Source organism: Falco peregrinus, chromosome 3 (genome assembly GCF_023634155.1).
Source record: "Falco peregrinus isolate bFalPer1 chromosome 3, bFalPer1.pri, whole genome shotgun sequence".
Lineage (NCBI taxonomy): Eukaryota > Metazoa > Chordata > Aves > Falconiformes > Falconidae > Falco > Falco peregrinus.
The window spans coordinates 83,683,358-83,695,063 of NC_073723.1; the positions used below are offsets into that span (position 1 = coordinate 83,683,358).

The window sequence follows — 11,706 nt, forward strand, 5'->3', positions numbered from 1 at the left end:
GGTGAAAATGATGAATTCTGGGGTACTGATTCATGTGATCTGAAAAAGCCATCCATTTCCTGATTCACCTTCATATCTCCTCCAGGGAAAAAAAAGAATATTTTACAATTAATAACTGCAGTCAAACAATTTTTATGTGTATGTTTTTCTGTCTTTCAGCCACTTCTCTGAAATGATACTTCCAGAATGAAGGAGAAGATAGGAGTGACAACGAAGAATGCCTTGGAGAAAACCAGTTTCAAAGTTCGAGGAGTAGAAATAAAGAGAATATTAATAACTCTGGTCTCTTAAATAGGTCAGAATTATGAAAAGTTACAAAACTGAGGCATGAGCCCTATTATATTTGAATCTAGATTCACATAATTTTAAGTTAATACATAATAAAAATATTGCATTATTTTTCCTCTGCTTTGAATTATGATATATTCTGCTGCTTTATGCAACTTTCTTGTATAGAGTAATTTGAATTTTAATTTTTCTGTTGTTGGCCCCAAGACACCTCCTCAGACTAAGCTAGGGTATATAGTAGCAGTCCATTTAGTTGCTCCTCTCTGTCTGCAGGTCCATATTCTTTAATGTTGGATTCCTGTGTTACTACATCACCCAGCAGTACAAGTAGAATTTAGATAAAGAATACATATATATGACCTTATCATGGCCAAATGGTCTAAAGCACAGGATATAGAGCTTATCTAGACTTGAGGCTTTTGTGCTGGCCTTTTGGGGCATGTGTGAGTAGGGAGGATACTTGGCATAACACCTGCCTTTATAGAATTAGACCATCACAATTTTTAGAAGAAATCTTAACTGGCTGTGCAGTCCTCATACTTGGGCAGCATTTCTGTGACACTGATCTAGCACTAGGAGCCCTAAACCAAGTTTACCCCATGAAAGCACACAGAGCAGGCAGTGAGTTCCAGGTAGCAAGGTGTACAGCATGGGAAGGGACAGTGGAGTTGTCAGTGCACAAGAATTTCATAGTAGATTCTCCAAGTAGGCCAACCCCTAAGTCACTTTTTTAAAGTGGTTTAGCTAAATTAAAGCAAATCCCCATGTGAACATTCTTGTTCTGCTTTAAGCATATCCTAAATCCACTAAAAAATGCATGTAAATTAAAGCAAAATGAACAAAACCCCGGCTAATTAGTAAAGGGTTTTCCCATAAAGATTCTCACTGATTGTCTTTAGAAAGAGTTCATTTACCTCTTTAGTTAAGCACAGGCAGCGTATTTATGTGACCAAGATCTCGTTCACCCTTTACCTTCTCACGCTCTGAGACTCACTGTGAACAAAATAAGCTAGAAGTACTTGTCAAGAGGGTTTACGTAGGAAGTAAGACAGTCAGGAGCTTAACAAGATGCATGACATACTATAATAGATTCATTTTTTCAGCCATACATTCCCTATCAGATCAGATCAGATAATTTAGTAGAAGCAATAAAACTTACAAGTCCAGTTCAGGTGACATTTTCCTCAGTTGCAACTACACTGTGTTCAGTTGTCTGTTAGGAAAAAACAGGATGGTGGTGTTTACAGCCAGTTTTTTTAGTCTGGAATTGTTAAAAAATAAAATGCCTAAGAACTTGAAAGTGGCTATAGAACTAGTACTAGGCAAAGACAAAAGATAAAATAAAACTAATGAGTGTCACTGAGGAATGAGAAACAAAACAAACAAACAACAACAACAAAAAACCCCCACCCAAAATCTTCCTGAATTTATTTACTTTGCTGATTTTGCTTAGATATTAAACAACCCACCTCACAGTCTGGTTTTCTGTCCCATTGTTGGACTAATTTATGTCAGATTAGAGCAACAGGAGTGTAAGGAGGTACCTACATCATCCTAGACTTGAAAGGAGGCCCAGCCCGCAGCCCTGCGAAGTTTTTGTGCATCTCAGTTGGCACTTGTGGATTTAGCAGCTCTGTTCTGCCTGTCTGTTCAAGGTCAAACATGTAAGTGTTAAACATAAATGAGGGAGATCCTCCTACCAAGTCTCATTTACCAGAGCAGATGCTGTGGGCTGTGAGTTAGGGAGAGCGGACACTGGTGTCACATCATGCTGTTATTAGTACCCCCATTTGTAGCTGATCGCTGCCCCGAGTCCCTCCCATGTTGTACACAAGCATCAGTTTTTATATGTTTTAAAAGCCACCTATAAGTAGTACCAAAAATGTGTTCAAAATCTGTGTTGAGCTGAACTCTGCAGTCAAACCTTTAGCCTTCATGAAGTGCTCTGTCCCAAAGTGAAGCTCAAACCGAAGGGATCCCACTGTTTCCCAAAGAGCTGTGAACTTTGCTGGCAAAGTATAATGCATCTGTTTATTGCAGGCAGTCCATTTAAAAGTGTATAGCTATTTTCTACTATAAGTTGATTTTTCATTCAAATATGCATAAATCACCCTGCACAGTGACTTTGTCAGTTTAGGGTATAAGGAAGATGATATGATGTTCCTTGATGAGCAAAAGTAGAAAGCAGTAACATTATAGGAAGGTGGAACTGATATGCACTGCATGATCCTAATCCTAGTACTACCTAACATTTGAGTGTTTGATTTATTGCCCTTAGCATTCCGCTAATGTCAGATGTTTGGTATAAGTTCAATTATTAAATTTGTATCCCTCATTTCTTTCCATAGCCTGAAACTGTTGTAATTATTGAAATTATTGAAAACAGAAGTGCTTTTCTTTGTATTCTACTCAATAAAAACTGCTCTATTAAAAATACTGTGTGTTAAATTATTTGGATGGACACATGAAAATATGTAAAAAATTAAGCTGAAGAAGGGAAGACCTAGCCTAAGTCAGCTCCAAGAAGCCAGAATTTAATTTTCAAAACCTGAAGTTTCATAAAATAAGCCTCATTGCAAAACACTTAGGAGGGTTGTCCAGACATGCTATCAAAGAGCAAAAGTCACTTTATTTTATTATATTTTTTTTTTGCAGTTAGCCCCAGTTCCACTGAGATTACTGAGGTTTTTTACTTTGTAATGAGACAGGATCATTAAAGAGACTGAGTTAGAGAAACACTGAAATCAGTTTTAACCTTGCAAGTCCACCATAATGCTTTAACTGTTACCAGAAGATACCAAAAGGAGACCAAGACTGTAATGTCCACATGCCTTGAAGCACCTTTTGTCTCTAATGGACATTCTCAATTCAGAGCAGAAGCTGAGGGCTTGGAGGGGGTCACTGTGTGCACTGATGGTACTATATAAACAAAATAAGGCTATTCACTGTTCTTTCATCAGCCATGTGTTTACAAATACTTTAAAGGCTAAAATTTTAAAAGTAATTGTAACATGACAAAACTGTTAATGAAATAATTTGCATAAACATGTCAGATTTCAACCGAGTTTGACAGATGTCAACAGAGGTTCTAACTGCAAAGACAAGAGTGAGTAAAGGAAGAAATATATAGGAGCTACATGGCTAAGGCCATCTTCTTTATTCTAATAATCAATCCCTTCTACCACCAAAAGGAGGGCATTAACAATAGGACTTAGTCAACAAGTGGAAAAAACCTTGAATTATCTCCAGCAAAATGGAGAAAAAAATAACATTCATCCAACTAAAACCCAAAGCCTCTATGTCTGCTGACATTCTTGACTTTTCCAAAAATGGGCTATGTATTACGCCCTAAAGACACAGCAACTTGGACTACAAGACAGAAACCAATTCTAAAGTTAAGGACTTTCCTAAAGAGAAATCTTCCCAAAGCTGTTCATTTTAAGCACTTAGTAAAAGTGAATAACTAGCACAAAGGAAGAGACATTCATTCCAAAGTGTGTACGCACAAGAGAAAAGCAGTCACTCAGCATTGTAGGTGATTGGCAGCCTCTGGTTGTAGCATGGTAAGTCATCTAGCAAAAAAAATAAATAAATCTGACACATATTCATTAGCGTCAGGTTCTGAGAGAGTCTTATATAGCGATTTCTCCACAAGACAGAAGCAAATGCAATGTCATAGCAGATGCATGTGGAAGCAAGTAGCTCTGTGAAAAGCCCTAGTGAAGCTTGCTTTCCCTAGGCTGTGTCTTATGTCTGAATGGTGAAACCCTCAGGTCCTCCTGCTTTCCATAAGTTGGGAAAGGTGTGAATTATCCTCCTCCATCCCTCACACTCTTGCTGCTTTCCCCATGTCCTCCAGCCTCCTGCCCTCCCAACCTCACCCCCCAGCCTGGCCAGGCACCTGGCCAGGGGACAAGTGTGATGACCAGGCTAGAGCTTGGTGCTGGCTGCTGGCTGATTGACCAGTGGACTCCTGCTGACCACTATGCACGCTGCCTCTAAGAGGCTGGCAGGGGCAGAAAATATGCTCTGTGGTCTGGATGGGACTGTTCAGTCATTTCAAAGACTGTTAGAGTTTGACTGATAGCTTAGTTATCATTTCAGGCAACCAGGATAAAAACTGAAGCTTTTTTTAAATCCAGACATTGTATTTTCATAAAGCAATTTCTTTGTTCGTTGGGGTTTTTTTAATTAGATATATAATTTTTCTCAAATTACAGCAACAGAACAAATATTTGCATGTACACCCAAAGTGTAATGAAAACCCAGCAAATAAATTTGTTCTATAATCATCTTTGCTCTTTGAATGTCTATTTAATTCACCTGATTTTCCTTCTGTTTTGTGAAGCACTGTTGTAAAAAGGAGGAACAACAAGGCCTAGATATTTATATAGGATAGCCACATTCAGATACTCTGTAAGAAAAAGTAATCTCAGTAAGTCATCTCACTGGGAGGAATTAAACACAGAGCAGCTCCAAAAGACCTACCAGATGGCCAATTTTTATGCCTTTTTCCTGGTTCAGGGAGTTTGGTGTAGGAAGTCAGGTTTGGTGTAGATGTGTTAACTATTGGTTTTCTAAACTATTCACATCATTAGCATTTTTCTTTTGGAGAGGGAACTAGAGACATGTTCTGTTGGTTGAGGCAAAAAGCGTATGAATTGGAAAAGGTCTTTATGGTCATAAATGCTTTCATTCCACTTCTGTGACCAAAAGCATGTGAATGGATAGAGTACTGCTGTTTATATAATTTTATTTCACCACAGCTGAGGAAATTACAAGATTAACATAACTTCCAAACACTTCTAGTTTAATGGCTGACGCTCCCAGGGTCAGCAGGTATGGAGCTGCCATCAGGGATGTCTGGACATTCTTTACGGCGGATTGTCAGGAAGAGCTTCCCTCTTGGCTAACTCAGTGGGCTCTTTCTTCCTTACTAGATGCAGTAAGAGCATCTGTAAATATTTTGAAGTTTTGGTCAACAGCAAATCCTTGGCAAAGATCCTTTCTGGCTTTACTTGGAGCAAGACTGGCTTACATCATTTTTAGGTTGATACAATCAAAAACCTTCTAAGGAAATGTAGTGCCTACATATTCTAGCACACCAATGGGATTTGCACTTAGAGAAAAATTAATAGGTACTGTAAATAAATAAAACTAAAAGTTCCTGCTGTATTTAGTGACATCTTGCAAGTCTTAAAAGTGACACAGCGTGAAAAAGTACCCTTTAAGACTGAATCAATTACATTCAGCTTGGAACTCTTTACAAAGACACACACAAAACATGTATATTCTGTACAGTGAATACAGCTGAAGAAATGAGCAAGACTTAGAGGGTGGCAAAGTATTCTTTGGAATTGTTAGTTGAGACCATGGAAGAAAATCAGAACTGTGTCTTCTCATTTTAAATGATAGCTTTCCTTTCAGTTCTCAAATTCAGATCACTCATCCAAAAATATAAGTCACTAACATATGCTTGATAACTGTGCAACATGAAAAGTACAGTTTTTTGGCCTATTTAAGAACACAACAATACTGATTACTGCTGACACTGCGTTGTCATCCATAAACATCACACCTTAGGAAACCACAGAAGAGTTTATCTCTGTGCATTTAGTCACTGGTTAGCACAACAGGACCCTGGTTTGGCTTAGATATACCAATGGGTGTTACTGTTATATATATATATATATATAACAGTCCTTCTGTTGGATGGAAAGTTACACACAGTGATTTTCTGGGGAGGCTGTTACAGATAAACTCTTCAAATCTGATGGTAAAAAGCCACAGATGTTCAGATATTATGGTCATTTATAGAGATCTGAGAATCCCATAACTCTGCCAGCACCTAGAAATGGAGTGGCTAACTGTATCTAATTAAAATATCCTTAAGGGTACATTTGGTTTCTCATACATTTAATTATTTGACAAACATGTGTCTCTTCTTGGTATTTATTTTTTTCCTTTTTCTTACAACTCCCTTCCCTGTAACTGAAATTAAGGTGCTAAAGGAATGAACAAGCCCTACTGATTGTTTTTTCTGTTGAGATTATAGATAAAAATACATTTGACTAAAGTCTGTGGAAAATGTAATTTATTGTGTCACAGCAATCACTCAGCATGTGTACAGCTGGGTTTGATGATACCAGACCTTGCTTGTTACGAAATCAATAGCAATGGACTCAAGTAAGGAAGGGTAAATGAAGAAAGACTGGTGGTTTCTAGGCTCGAACTAGTTTGGGTCATCAGGAGGTGAAAGGGAGTGTTTTAACTTGCCAAGGAATTACTATTCCAATGCCAAGGCAGAGGAGCAGAGGCCAAATTAATGTCTCATGCCTCATGTAAGAATCCCTGTCTTTTAACAAAGTCCTTTTGATTACTTCAGAATAAAGAAGGGGGAAGGTGTTGTGCTATGTACGTATATATCACTTAAAACACTTTATAAAAAGAATAATGAGAGCATAAAAAGAATTAAATATCAGATTTTCAATGGAGCTTTCCATAGGCCAACTTTAGTTCCACCCACTTAAAAGGAAGCAGTACACCACTTCCAAAATCCATCAATGCCCCACTTCTTTGTGTTAGTTCAATTCAAGGTGACCTCATTAGAAAAGCTCTACTTGGAAAAATCCAAGAGCCTGGGCCAAAACAGAAAAACTTCTGTCCTTCCAAACATTTGTTATGCTAGCATGGTGCTGAAAGCAGAGCGGATGTGTAACAGATCCAGCGCAAACAAGGCTGACTGCCCCAGGATCCCACTGGGGTGTCAGCCACGGCTGCTGGACCAGGAGCTTGGACAGTACCGTTGATCTGGAACCACTTTTTAAGCTGATCTCTAAACACCGGGTGGACAAGCGTACAACAAACTGCAAGTTTTTCTGCAAATAGTACTAACAGAGGACAACATCAAACAAGAATCATACCTTCCTACAAATCTCCCCCTACAGCATCTCCTGATCCTGTCTGATAGCTGGAAGATCACAGACTCTAGGCTTAGCTCAGCTCAGCTCCACAGTAGAAAGCCAAAAACAAAGAAGGAAAGCTGGAAATGCTTCACAGAGTACATTCACTAGTGTGGGTGCTTGCTTCTGTTTTATGTTTAGGGCTGGAGGACTGCTTGGTATGAAGGAAAAAGAAATTAAAGAGAAGCAAAGATTAAAATCAAGCAGATGAGGAAAAGCAGTAAGGTAAAAAAAAGAAAAGGTGACGGTTAAGGAAAAGGAAAAAGGCAAAAATATGTCACCCTTCATTGTATCAACAAAATTATAAAATGTTTTCTCAGTGCTCTGCCTGAAATCCACCCATCCTTTCCCAAAATATATTCAGATAGTCCCTCCACTCAGAGAACTCGGATTCTTTAGTGTAAGAGCTGGAATTAGGGCAATGGGCTAGCTCTTACACTAAAGTACCCTCTCTCTGACAGGCACCCATACCAAATGTTTAAGAAAGAGTTTAGCAAGGCAACACACAGCTGGCCACCACTGAATAAATCACCACTTACAGACATTCAGTAATACAGGATCTTAGTATATTTATACGATCCTTCATAGACCTGTTTCCATAATTTATTCCATCATTGACTTCATGCAGCATCCTAGGGTGAGGAATGCCACAGCTGAGGTACGTTTTGCAAAGGAGCACTTCCTTTTGTTTTGAACACCTTCCCACCTAGATTCCCTTGTCATTGTACCATAAGACACTGTGACAAGTCATTATTTGCCTTCTCCATACCTCATACAATTCTTTGAATCTCAATTTTCTGTATTCTCAGTTTCTTTCAGGTGGAGGGACCTTGCTTAATATATATATTTCACATAGAGAAGTGATTTCATAAGGCTGGTCACCTTGCCACCACTTTTGTATCCTCACCTCTTCTACTATATTCTCTTTGAGACAGGAGGAATCTGAACTGCAAACAGCATTTTGGGCTTAGGCACACTATGGATTTATATAGAATTAAAGCTCATACAGAAGCAATAGCAGGTTCTCTGGATTGTTCTCTATTCTTTTCTACTAATTCCTAACATTCAGCTCTACTTTTGACCAGTACTGAGAGTTGAGCTGATGTTTTCACAAAAGTAGCTCCAAAACAGAAAAAGGTCTTAACAAAAGAATAGTCAGGATGAGTTTGGTACAATGCTCTGGGTGATGCTTTGTTTGTGTGAAGAAAGGAATGTACTCTGAATCATTATAAAAGATAAGGTTGGCACCTGAAGGAGATAAGGAGACCATCAAGTCAGGAAATCGTTGAACAAAGAAAATTGAAAGGTCTACTCCACCTAGATCCCACCTATTGTGAATGGAATGATTGGGTGTCAAAATCAGATGAGTATGTATGTAAAGACTTTGTGTAACCTCTCACGAAACCTGTATAAATTACCTAACTTTTCACTGAAATCTTCTGAGCTAGTTTGTCTGGTGCGAATCGGCTAGCTCCCCAGCGTTGTACAAAATAAATACCTTTGCTGCTTAAAGACAAAATTGGTCTCTGAGCAGTTACTCTGTGCCGTTTTGGCATCAATTTGGCGAGCCAGGCAGGAGAACTCCCCGCCGGTGCTGGAATCCAGGGGCCTGGGGACCCTCGGGGGCCCCCGACTGCATCTTCTGTCGGCGAGACTCCCCTGCCCCTCGGCTTCGCACACAGGTGGACAAGGACTTCTGCTCAACGTTAAAAGGTATTTATTCATTGTTTTGAATATTTGATTGTCTTAAGATTTGGGAAGCTGAAAACTTCCTTTAGGGTGTCTTTAAGATTTGAGGAATTCCTAGAACGTAACAACTGAAAAAGCGCTCTGTGTCTTGTTTGTTTGATGTGTTGTCTTGTTACATGTTCAAAATTAGAGTTATGAATTGTATGTATAAATAAATAAATAAGAAATCTGGTAATTCTAGGCGAATAGCTGAAAACTTAACATGCTGCTTAGGGCCAGAAAAAAAATAGAATTTAGGTTTTGCCAGTTGTTTATTGAAATACGTACTTTGTGTGGTAACACGAACTGCCAGCGTTCCTAGAGCTGTATGTAAGTGCACCGGTGCCGTGTAACACCCTGTCCGTGACCGGGGGCTTTCCGCAGTGCGGTGTGAGACGCGGTGTCACTGCGCAGCGAGTGGGGAGCCCCGGTCTGTGGGTCCGTGTTCCCCGCGAGGGGCCGGCCAGAGACGGACGGAGCGATTAAAAAATCGATTTATGAAGTGGTGGAATGCATGATTAGAAATTAGAGCGGGAGACTGTGGACAAAACATTGGAACTAACAACATTTGGGAAAAGCACGAACTAGCCTCTGCACTGAGTGTCGTAGGTGCTGTCTGTATATTCAGGCTAAGGGTGGCAAGATATATTATCTCCTTCCCGCCCCCCCCCCCCCCCCAACCAAAAAAAAAGAAAACAAACAAAGACACAAAAAAGAGACCAAGAAATAAGCCTAAATACAGGTCTTGAACTGTGGTGTATGTTCTGAGATAAGTACGGTACCTCCAGTAATAACTAATACATCGTAGACAAATACCAGACTTATTAGGAAGATGGGGGGCAAACCGAGCAAAGAAATAAGTACCAAAACACCCCTGGGCTGTATTTTGAAGCATTGGAAAGAATTTGGCGGAATTCCTGGAGAAAATTTGAACAAAAATACATTTTTAAAATACTGTTAGAACTGGTGGCCTCTGTTTACGTTGGGTGATGGTGGGGAAAAAAAAATAACCGCCCGAAGGTAGTCTTAGTTACAAAACAATTTTACAGCTTATGTTGTTTCTCCCTAGAACAAAAGTGGGATGAAGTAATGTATTCAGATATGTTTGTGTGGCAGAAGGAGTGCAGGATTAACACCACCTGATCCTTTGATTATGGCTTTAGAAAAGGGAAAAACTGAGATCTAAACTAGAAATATGTTCTTGTTAAAAATTTTGTGTAATATGTTATTGCTATGTTTTGTAAAAAAAAGAAAAAAAAAAAAAGAGCTCAGGTTGTGGTTCCTCCTGTGGAGCAACCAGAATGAAACACTGAAACACGTTGCAAGATAAAAACTTGCACTAATGTAGGATCTGAAATGGAGGGTGGGGAGTCAAGGACCCTGTGAAAGTGTTAATGGGGGTTTGTACAAACTCACCCCCATACCTGCTCGAAGGTGCGCCTGAGTCCTGCTGGGTGCATGGCAGGGTGTTTGCTGTTTGCCTGCAAAGGCATGATATGTAAGAGCACAGACTTAAAACAAGTAGCAGATTTGCATTCAGGGTAAGAAAGAGTTACAGCAGAAGTGCTGTTGCAAAGGCAGGCTTGTGTAACCTGCAGAGTAGGAAGAGCATCTCCTGCCCCCAATCCTTCAGATGGTGGGGAGGAGGGGGTTGCTGTTGCTGACAATGGAACAGAAGGACTTGACAAGGTTACCCCAATTGCTGCAGCATTTGCACTACAACAGGACCGGTAACAGCCCCTTTGAGGCAGGCAGTGGGGCCGGAGGGTCTGACAAGAATAGTTTGGTCGTGCTAAACTGGCAGAGGAATGTCAGGCAGAAGTGAAAAGAGTGAATCCCTCTTCCATGGGACTGGATCAGTGTGCACATTGTAGGGAAAGTGGACACTGGAAGCGAGATTGCCCTAAGCTGAAGAACCATCAACGGGTTCTGGTGAGCTAGGGACTAGAGAAAAAATGAGATGGAATTTTTAGTGAATACAAAACCAACTTATTTGGTGTTAAACTTCAGTGAAAAGAATTTGCTACAATTGTGGGAGCTGCTGGACACCAGGAAAACATCCTGAAACCTTTAAAGTAAAAATTAAGAAAACAAATAGGAATGCCAAATTCACCAAAATCTTTGTTGGGATGAGATTTATTAGAACATCTAGACGTTTAAAGAAGGAGAAATGAAACTAAAAGTTAAAGATGATTAATTAATCAAAATCTTGAGCTTATCTTTAATTCAACAGAAAAGTGAAAGAGAGGACCTCCCAGAAGTAAAAGAAATCTTTAACCAGGTATATCTGGGAATAAATTCCAGGTAAGGCGAAAAATGCTTTGCCTCTTACAGTAAAAATGATAAGGGGGAGGCCTGCCTAGTTCAGATAAAACAATATCCCCTGGTCAGCAGGGCTGGGGGGGATATTGGCACAAAAATTAAAATAAAATACACTCTGTAGTAGTTCTACTAGTGTAAATCTGTGTGTTTTGCCATGACAGTGACTTGTTATGGGAGGCGCAGATGAAACTCTGCATTGACAATGAAGTACAAGGAATAAGGTTGGTCAGGTGCCTCCTACCATAGTCAAGGGCAAGACTGGGTTGGCCTCTGTGTTTGCCACCAAGAAGAATCTTTAGCTCCGCTGTTGGCTTCAACCCAGTAGGCGTTGAGCGGTGGGAACATGCCATGCCAGACCTTGATGTGAGGAACGACCCCCTCTGTTATAAGAGGGCCATCCAGGAAG

At 39.9% G+C, this 11,706-nt stretch overlaps 1 non-coding gene across 1 annotated transcript; it reads left to right on the forward strand.

Moving 5' to 3' along the window:
* Positions 1 to 69, forward strand: LOC114012786 (small nucleolar RNA SNORD123). Its single transcript, XR_003555490.1, has one exon. It is a non-coding gene; the product is annotated as a small nucleolar RNA SNORD123 (small nucleolar RNA).
* Positions 70 to 11,706: the final 11,637 nt, after the last annotated feature.